The sequence below is a fragment of the Myotis brandtii genome, unplaced genomic scaffold (genome assembly GCF_000412655.1).
Source record: "Myotis brandtii unplaced genomic scaffold, ASM41265v1 scaffold253, whole genome shotgun sequence".
In the NCBI taxonomy this organism is placed as follows: Eukaryota; Metazoa; Chordata; class Mammalia; order Chiroptera; family Vespertilionidae; genus Myotis; species Myotis brandtii.
In genome coordinates this window covers 1,769,684-1,779,651 of record NW_005359590.1, presented here as the reverse complement: position 1 = coordinate 1,779,651, position 9,968 = coordinate 1,769,684, and the positions used below count along the sequence as shown (strand labels likewise).

The following is a 9,968-nucleotide window of genomic DNA, read 5'->3' as shown; positions in this document are numbered from 1 at the left end:
TTTTTTTATTTTTTATTTTTATTTTTTATTTTTATTCTGGGATTTATTTACCTTCTATAGCTGTCACTGGAGCTGAGAGCCGGCTCCAGCTCTGAGGCTGCGGCTGGCTGAAAGCAGGTATCTGGAGCTTGTTTAGCTTCTATAATTGCAACATTGTTTCTTAGAGTGCAGCTCAGAGGCCGGCAGTGGCAAGTGGGGAACCTTGGCTTCCTCCATCACTGGAGCAAGCAAGCCTCCTGTTCGCTTCAGCTGCCTGGCTGCTGGCCGCCATCTTGGTTGGCAGTTAATTTGCATATCGCCCTGATTAGCCAATGGGAAGGGTAGCGAAGTTACGGTTAATTACCATGTTTGTCTATTATTAGATAGGATATTTTTGCATCTGACTAAATATATGACAGTAACCTTTTTAATAGCTATATGACACTGATAAAATTTGCTAAGTGGTAGGCACTGCTTGCAATGTTTTACACATATTAACTCATCTTTAAAACAACTCAGCAAAGGTGAGTACTATTATTACTCAATTTTTTTTATAGTGATAGAATTAAGGCAAGGGAGGTTACGTGGTCCAAAGTCATAAGCAGTTAAAAGGCAGAGCAGGGATTCAAATACAGAGATTTTGTGGCCAGAATCTATTCTATTAACTGCTAATCTGTAAGGTAATGACTGTGTGGGTGCCTCATGATTTATTTAACCAATCTCCTATTTTAGGACATTTAGTTTGTTTCCATCTTGTTGCAAAGAGCTGAAATGAAATTCACATAGTAAATATTTAAACACATTTTTTGATTATTCCTATTTCCAGAAATGAAATTGCTTGATCAACAAACTTTCAAAATTTAGAGGTTTTTAAACATCATGTTATCAAAATGTCCCTATGAGTGGGAGTTCAATTTACACTCCTGCTGTGGTGAGTGATGAGAGTAATACTTGCCTGTATATCTTAACCCAATTATAATTTATACTAGTGGCCTAGTGCATGAAATTCGTACACATTAAAAGGGAATTAATTAGAGGAAATATTTTAATATTGCTATTTGCCCTTTCTCTATAATAGAAGTGTCAGAGATGAAAGAAAATTAGTAAAATGTATATGAAAATCTCCCTCCTCTCAGAGTCTGGGGTGCGCTGCGGGACCCAGAGTCAAGTCCCCGCCCACCCGCATGCTTCTTGAAATCGTGCGAGACCCAGACCCGGCTGGCCCCACACCCATCAAGCCCCACAGGGCAGGGGGCACAGCCTCTGGCCCCCCATCAAGCCCTGCCAGGCAGGGGCCGCGGCCTCAGGTCCCCTGTCAAGCCTTACTGGGCGGGGGGCGCGGCCTCTGGTCCCCTCTTAAGTTCCACCGGGCGGGGAGCCCAGTGTGAGGGCACGAGGGCATGAGGGTGCGAGGGCACAAGGGCGCGAGGGCACGAGGACGTAATGACCATTTGCATATTAGCTCTTTATTATATAGAATTTTTTTGTTACCTGATAGGTAAAGAATGAAATCTCATTTATTAAATAAAAATTACCAGAATACCTGATAGGTAAAGAATGAAATCTCATTTATTAAATTTGCATTTAAAAATTACCAGAGTGGTGTGTTTTTTAAAGCTTCTTACTGATCTTTTCTTTGTAGTTAAGGTTTAAGTTCTCATTGGTATTATTTGTAAAGCAGTTGGAAGAGGTGCTAGCCCACAGTGTTTGTTAAATTAGTGTCTTTGCACTGCTGACGACTATCAGTGAACAAGGCTGGCCTCATCATGTGTTTGCTCATCAAGAAAGCCTTGGGGACCCCAAACTAAAAAATGATCTGAAAATTTTAGGTAGTCTGTTGAAGAGGAAGTGAAAAGTGATGGATTACTCTTTAGAATTTATAGTATAATCATTATTTTGTGGACAGATGCACGTGTATGGTAGCTTCTGGTAAATATTCAATGGGTGTAAGAGAAGAATATATTTTCTTATAGGAGTGGAGGATAGATGTATAAGATAATATTCATAATATAAACCTTCATAATACATTTATAAACATAACTGAACTTGTTAACTGGGTTAATCAGAAATCTTGTATTCTTGCTCATTGTTTGTCTCCTTGACTTATAGCATTCTAAAATAAACAAGTGATCGCATTGCTCACAAGGATTGTGCTTTGATCATGTTCTCCTTTGTATCGAGTTTTTGCTTTATGTAATCTGTGGCTTTGTTGTTTGTTACATCTTCTCTGTGCATTCATTATACCTTTAACATCAGATCAGATCCTCCTGTTTCACTTAGTTCTTTTGGTCTTAAACTCCTTTTCACTTGATGCTATTATATATACCCTCCTTGCTCTTTCTATCTCTCTAGTATAATAACTTTGCTTACCTTTTATTTTAAAACTACATTTGTTTTAAATTAAATCTGATGTTTATTTCCTTTATCATAGGGAAATTTGGGCTATTTACATTTATTGTATTAATTGACATAGTTGGTTTTTCCATCAATATTGTTTACAGTATAACTATTAGTTATAACCCATTTCCCCTCTTTTAAATTTTAGTGGATTTATTACATTTCTTTTAATTTCTTAATCCCACTCAACAATTAATTTGGATGTTTTGCTATGCTTTTTCATGTTGCAAGCTGTTACCTTCTCATCTTTCATCACATGTAAACCTACATTTGTCCATCACTAAGTCAAAATTAACTAATAACTTTGATCCTCCTGCTCTACCACATTCCCCAAAATGCTTCACTTAATGTTTAGTATCGCTTGTAAATTAAGAAATAACATTCTAAGTAACCCCTGGATCAACTAGATATTAAAACTGAATTTATGAATTATCTAGATATTGAGAAGGAATAGTTTACAAAAATATATTGCTTTTTAAAACATGATGTTTAGACTAGGAAACCCAAATGCTCTTTACAACATTGTTCCCACTAGGAATACTGTTCTTAGATGAAACTAAAAAACCCAGGAACAGTTTTTTCCCCTTCTCCCTATCCTGCACCTCCTAGACCCAGAATAGAATCCTTCCCACCTGTCCTATACTTTCAAAGCTAAATCACAATGGTGGCCAGATCATAAAAGAAAGAGATGGATTTTCTGCCCTTAAGTGCTTACATCTAGGATGGCTCTTGCAGACTGTTCTTATGTTCTGAACATTCAATAATTTCAGAATGTATTTTCTTCCAGTATTAAGTTATGAGTTTTATTGCAAGATACAATGGCTTCCCCCTTCTCTCTTTTTTTTCCTCTTTAAAAATTGTTAACACTATTACAGCTGTCCCCCCCCCCCTCCCCTGTTGTGGCTTCTCTCTCTTTATGTAATACTAGAGGCCTGATGCGTGAAGATTCGTGCAAGAATGGGCCTTCCTTCCCCTGGCTGCTGGCACCACCTTCGCTTGGGCTGGAGCTGCCTTTCCACCTTCCCACACTGCCCAGAGGCCTGGAGCGGCTGGAGCGGTGTGGAATGCCTGCATTGTGGCCATGGTGATGACACAAGCATCCTGCCCCACCCCCGGCCGCTTGGTGCCTGCATATGCAAATTAACCCACCATCTTTGTTGGGTTAATTTGCATACCCACTCCTGATTGGCTGGTGGGCGTCATGAAGGTAAGGCCAATTTGCATCTTTCTCTTTTATTAGTGTAGATTTTTTTTATAACTTCAAAGAATAGATCATAGCTAAGCAACCCTGTACCTGGAATTGACAACACAAGATGCCTTTAAACTTTACTGGGAGACAATTACAATTGTCACCATCCATTCCTCAGCCTTTGCGATAGCTTGGGAGGGATAGAAGCCACACTTGTGGCCTTACATCAGTAAGCTGCATTAATTACTATTCACTTCAATGGAGCACCTGTGCCTCAGCAGCATCACTGGAACAGGGCTCAGCCATGCCACCGCAATTGGAGTGACTGGGTATTGATTTTGTTTCTTGATAGAGTAGGCAAAATAATGGCCCCCAATAATGTCCACACCCTAATCCTTGCACCTGTGAATATGTTGTCTTACACAGCCACAGGGACTTGGAAGGTGTGACTAAGGTTATGGATGTTGGGATGGGAAAATTATCCTGGATTATCTGGCTGAGACCATTCTACTCACACGAGTTCTTAAAAGTAGAGGGCCTCTGGGCTATGTCAATGAGAGAGAGATGTGACTTCAGGAGAAGGATCAGCGAGCAGTCATATTGCTGGTTCTGAAGTTGGCCACAAGCCGATGAATGGAGGCAGCCTCTAGATGGAAAAGGCCAGGAAAGGAATTCCTCCTAGAACATCCAGAAGGGACTCAGTTCTGTGTGTTGGACTCATGACCTACAGAACTATAAGATTAAAAAAAATCTGTGCTGTTTTAAGTCACAAGATTTTTGGTAAGAGAAACCTAATGCACTGGAGAAGGCAGTCAGTTGAGCTGGATGCTTACTCCCTTTGGCAATGGCCAAATTGCTTCACTTGACATTTTATAAATTTGTTTAGAATATGCATCTTTTGCTTCCCCTTTGGAGTTCAGAGGCTTTAGATGGAAAGCAATATGACCACAAAGAATAAAAAGAATCTGACTCATCACAATCTGTGGACACATTTCAAGGTGGAGTGAAGGACCAAGAATTGGCTCTTCAGCTCTTTTCATACACTTGTGAAGTATTTGAGGCACCTGAGCTCCTGATAAACTAGAATTCTGTGAGAACGAGCTGGCTCATCAGTCCTGTAGCTAACCATCAAAAGTGAAGCTTCCCCATCAGGCTGGAGTCAACTATTGAATTTCACTGACTTCTTAAAAGTAGGAACAGAAATAGATTTTTGGTCTCTTCAGAGCAAGTGGCGATTGTCCATTTAAGAAGCCTGAACTGATGTGTGTTTTGAATAATGAAGTATTCCTTTTCAACTTAAATCTGTTCTGGTCATCAGCTTATGGTTACCCCGGAATTTCAGCTTACTTGAACTTGTATTTATCTTTAAAAAGCTACATTTTTCAAGGGCTGGCAAATGTTAATCATAATATCTGAATTTTAATTCTGACTTCTGGACCCCACTACAGCATTGATGCAGACATCAGCATAGCTTCTTTATAAACAAAGGACACACAAGGAGAGACGCTACACACCCACTAGACTGACAACGCTGAGTGCTGGTGAGAATGGGGAGAATCACACATTGCTGCTGGGAGTTAAATGGTACAACCATTTCCCACTTGGGAAAACTGGAGCTTTCTAATAAAGTTAAATTTACTCCTACCCTACATGACAGCATATGTCCACAAAAGACTTGATAAAGTGTTCATAGCAGCTTCATTTATAATAGCCCCAAGTTGGAAACAGCCCAAATATCTACCAATAATAACAGGGGTAAATACATCATTTCTATTCATACAATGGAATACTGCTTAGTAGTAAGAAAGTACAAGCTAATGATATAAGCAAAACAAGTGATTTCAAAAATATTACGCTAAGCAAAAGAAGCCACAACAAAAAAGTACATATTGTATTTATGTAAAGTTCAAGAACAGGCAGAAGTAACCTATGATGATAGAAGTCAGAAAAATGGTGACTTTAGGAGGTGGAGAGATTGGAAAGTGTTGTGAGGAAATTCTCTAAGGTAGAGAGGTTCTTTATCTTGGTCTGGGTGGTAATTACATATCTATATATACATATACAGATATATATATGTAAAAGTTTACTGATCTGTAAACATAAGGTTTGTATATTCTGCTATAGATAATATATGCTTTTAAAAAATGGACTTTTCCCCTAAGAATAAATACTCCTTATATAATTTAATTTCTATTTACTGAGAATTCCATACTGTGTAGGAAAAAAGTTTTATTTTCAGATGGTTTTATTTTTTCCAATTGAATTTAAATAAATACTCACAAAACCCTCAAGCCTCATATGCTCAATATTGAGAGCCCTCCACTCAGAGGCTGTTTCTCTCATGCCCTTCCCCTGGTCCTGCTGTCATTTCTCTTCTGTTGCAGACACCCAGCATCACCTGAAATCTAGTCACATGGCAACTGCCAACTCGGTTCTGTGCCCTCTCACAATAACATAATTTTAAATATAAAGACATGTCTGGCTGACAGTCCTTCAAGAGGAAATGTATACCTAACTTGAAAAGTGGTGATTCCTCAGAGGGAGCAGGAATGATTGGAGCCAAATAGTAAGAAATTAGATGACCCCCCCGCCACTTTGCCAGTACCTCTGCCCACCCTCAAAAATGCCCCACCCTTTAGGAAGGCACAACTACCACAAGGCTTGTAATATGTACGTGCTCTTCCTGGTCAGCTCATGATGCCGTAAGTTTGTAGGAAGGACTTGTGGGCCGATGTGCTGGGTTCCTTTGACTATGAGTGTGAGAAGCATGTGCTCCTTTCATATCCTCTATAATAAAAGGCTAATATGCAAATCGACTGAACAGTGGAATAACCGGTTGCTATGATGCACATTGACCACCAGGGGGCAGATGTTCAGGAGCCTCCCCTGGGTGATCAGTGAGCTCCCACTGGGGGAGTGCCACTCAGCCAGAAGCTGGGCTCAGGGTGGTGGGAGCCTCTCCCGCCTCCACAGCAGCGCTAAGGATGTCCGACTGCTGGCTTAGGCCCGCTCCCTAAGCCATCAGTCGGACATCCCCCAAGGGCTCCACGACTGTGTGGCACAGGCTGGGCTTAGGGACACATCCCCCCAAGTGCATGAATTTTGTGCACCGGGCCTCTAGTTGATAATAAACCCACATATTCTGTCTCTGACAGTCCTAACATTTAATTTATAAAGCCTGAATACAGTGCAATTAAATTATCCTTAACATAATTCTCCCTCTCACTATCATGGTTTTAATTACTCTGAGAACAAACCAAACACAATCTTATTATTCTAATAAATGATCCTCTTTATTGGCAAAACAGAAACCCCTTGGGATATCTAGGCCCGCTCCCTAAGCCATCAGTCGGACATCCCCCAAGGGCTCCCGGACTGCGGGGCACAGGCTGGGCTGAGGGACACATCCCCCCAAGTGCATGAATTTTGTGCACCAGGCCTCTAGTTGATAATAAACCCACACATTCTGCCTCTGGCAGTCCTAACATTTAATTTATAAAGCCTAAATACAGTGCAATTAAATTATCCTTAACATAACTCTCCCTCTCACTATCATGGTTTTAATTACTCTGAGAACAAACCAAACACAATCTTATTATTCTAATAAATGATCCTCTTTATTGGCAAAACAGAAACCCCTTGGGATATCTTCAATAGTTTCCGAAACACATTTAGGAATTCCCCCCTCCACATCCAGTATGGAAAGGTTTTATTAGGGTCCAGTATTTATAAGTCAATTTCCATCCAAAGTAAAATTAACAGTGATCATCAATATTGCTCAGAGAAATGGATTTAAGCCATGTCTGATTTCCTTTTACCCTTTCCCTCTGCATCTTTGTCAAGCCCCATCTTCATGCAAGTGAATTGCAGTGCCAGCCCAGTGAAATGGGAATGGTTGCCATGACAACAGGTCTTTGCTCTGCTAGTTAGAATGTAAGATTTGACTCCTGCAGAAATAAATCTCACCATGGGAGTGGGTTGATTTTGTAAACAACTTAATAACTGTGCAATCATTTCCAAAGAAAAGCCTGTTACAAGCTTGCAGGAGCAAGGGTAGGTTATGCGAGGTGACTGGTGAATCTGCTGCTAACATCACACAGACAGCAACGGCAGGAAATGCCTGTTTTGAGCTGCTGCACTTGCTCTGTTCTGCACCTGCCAAGTGTGGGCTGCACAGCCTGGACCTCCTGTGAATTTCAATGATGTTTTAATCTGAGGTGGAGGGAATAGATTTTAGTGCATCTCATAGGAAATGACAAGTGTTCACCTCCAAATGTCTTTCTTCTTATTTCCAGAAACCATTATTAGTTCCTTGAAAAGATGAGATTCCCAGAGCTGTTGTTAAGGCATCCGATATGGTATGGATTTAATTTCTTATTATCTACTTCTCTGTTAAAACTAGCTGCTGCTGTTGAACCTCTTTGCCATCATTTCCCCTTCTTAGTAATCTACCTTTTTTAATAATTAAAAATTGTATGGAAACATTTTCAGGTTTTTCATTTTGATTTAAAAGCCTAACATGATGTTGTTTCAAATAATGCTTTACTAGTACAAATGTATTTTGCCAACAACATTTACTATACTGATCATAATGGTTAATTGGAATTTGTAAGAAAAAGAATGCAGTTAATGTAGTGGTAGGCACTCAAAGCGAATTCCATGAACTCCAGTCCTGAATCCATTGAGCCATGTTTCCTTCTGAGCAGCGGGACTCACTGCTGGAGCAGGAAATGCTGCTGGAGTGAGGTTGTGTGCTCAGCAGAGATCAGAGGAGGGAATGAGTGTGCAGCTCTGAAGATGGATGCAATTAGTCAAGATGTGATGAGGACCCTCTGCCAAGTGCAAACCTGATAGCTGAATCAATTCCCTCCCATCCTGCCTCATGATGCATTATGCTAAGGGAGCTGGTTTTTAAAAGCCACTGCAAGTATTCAACAGCAATGTCTCAGTACACTGCCTGTCACTGTCCCCACCCAGCAGAAGACAATTATGGTCAAATATGGTAAAGTGTTCATCTATGTTGCTCACCGTCTTGTCCCCTCAGCCTGCCCCCCTCTTCCTATTCCATCTCTCTCTTTCCTTCTCTCAAAGCTTAGGAATGATCTGATACCAGTCACTAAAGAATGATCTGCCAAATACCCCATCCATCATCCTTTTATTGAAATTCACCCACATTAAATTTTTATCTAAACCAAAGATTTCCCTTTTAAATCTTTTATTTCTAGTTGTCGAATGAAAGACTTTGTCTTTAGCTAAGGAAATTTTTGGTAATGTTGAGAAAAGTAAAAGTAAAATTAGGAAATTTGAATAAAATCAGTGGACTGTATCAATGTCATGTAATATTGTGATATTGTACTATAGTTTGTGCAAACTGTTACCACTGGGGAAACTGGGACGAGGGTAGAAGAATTCATCTATAGCTAGCATAGGCATGGAGGTGTAAGATGGCCTGCCCTGGTTGGAATGGTGAGCCGCTCAGTGTGGCTGCAGTAGGGCAGTGAGAAGACGTGGTCCAGAGATTTCTTGATGCTCTCTCTGTTTCCAGTAGTAAACACGGCCATCACGAATCAAGCTGTGCCTAACTTTCTTAAATCACCAGGCATAGGCATTATGCTTGGGTTTATTCTGCTGGCTTTCAGAAAAGGTCTGAACTATCATCTCATTAGCAGTATAATTTACCCTGTACCTAGTGATATGCCTTTAAAATCCATTAGAGTCTATCTATCTTGAAGTTTTTAGTCCTTTGATATAGCATCATTAAAGTAGTGCTAGGCTGTTTCAAAAACCTCAAGATGATTGATTTGGGCAAGAACAATCAGAAAATTCAAAAGCAAATGGCTGGGTTAGATTTTGAATGCACAAATGAGAAGTCATTACACCTCAGTCTTAACATTTACATTAACATAGTTCAGTGTAGGCACCATTATGGTCTTTTATTCTTTCTTCAGGACTGAAGATATTACACTGGGTCTCATTGTGAATGCAGTCATGTGAATGCTTCTTAGCACCAAGAATCTGCACATGCTGTGGACTTTTGCCCATTAGAATGTCTTCTTCCCAGACATATTCATTACAGTGTTGCCACCACTGGTCAGAGCAACTTGGAAATGACCTTCACAAAGAGTTACCATTCGTGTGTGTGTGTGTGTGTGTGTGTGTGTGTGTGGTTTTTTTTAAATTTTCTCATCCAACACACACGTGCACACACACACTCACACACTGAATACCCACTCTGGGGTAGACACTGTTCCATGCATTGGAGATAGAATGGTGAATTCAAAATGAATTCCTGCCCTCATAGAGCTCACAATTCTGATGGGAGACAAAAGAAGAAAGATAGATATAGACATATAGATATATAATGTAAGACTATATATATATGTATATATATATATGACATACT

General features: G+C 40.1%; 1 protein-coding gene across 8 annotated transcripts in view; it reads right to left on the bottom strand.

The window, feature by feature from the left end:
* The window catches only part of TRIM9 (tripartite motif containing 9), a 95,982-nt gene that overhangs the window by 59,062 nt on the left and 26,952 nt on the right, over positions 1–9,968 (bottom strand). The window lies entirely within an intron of this gene.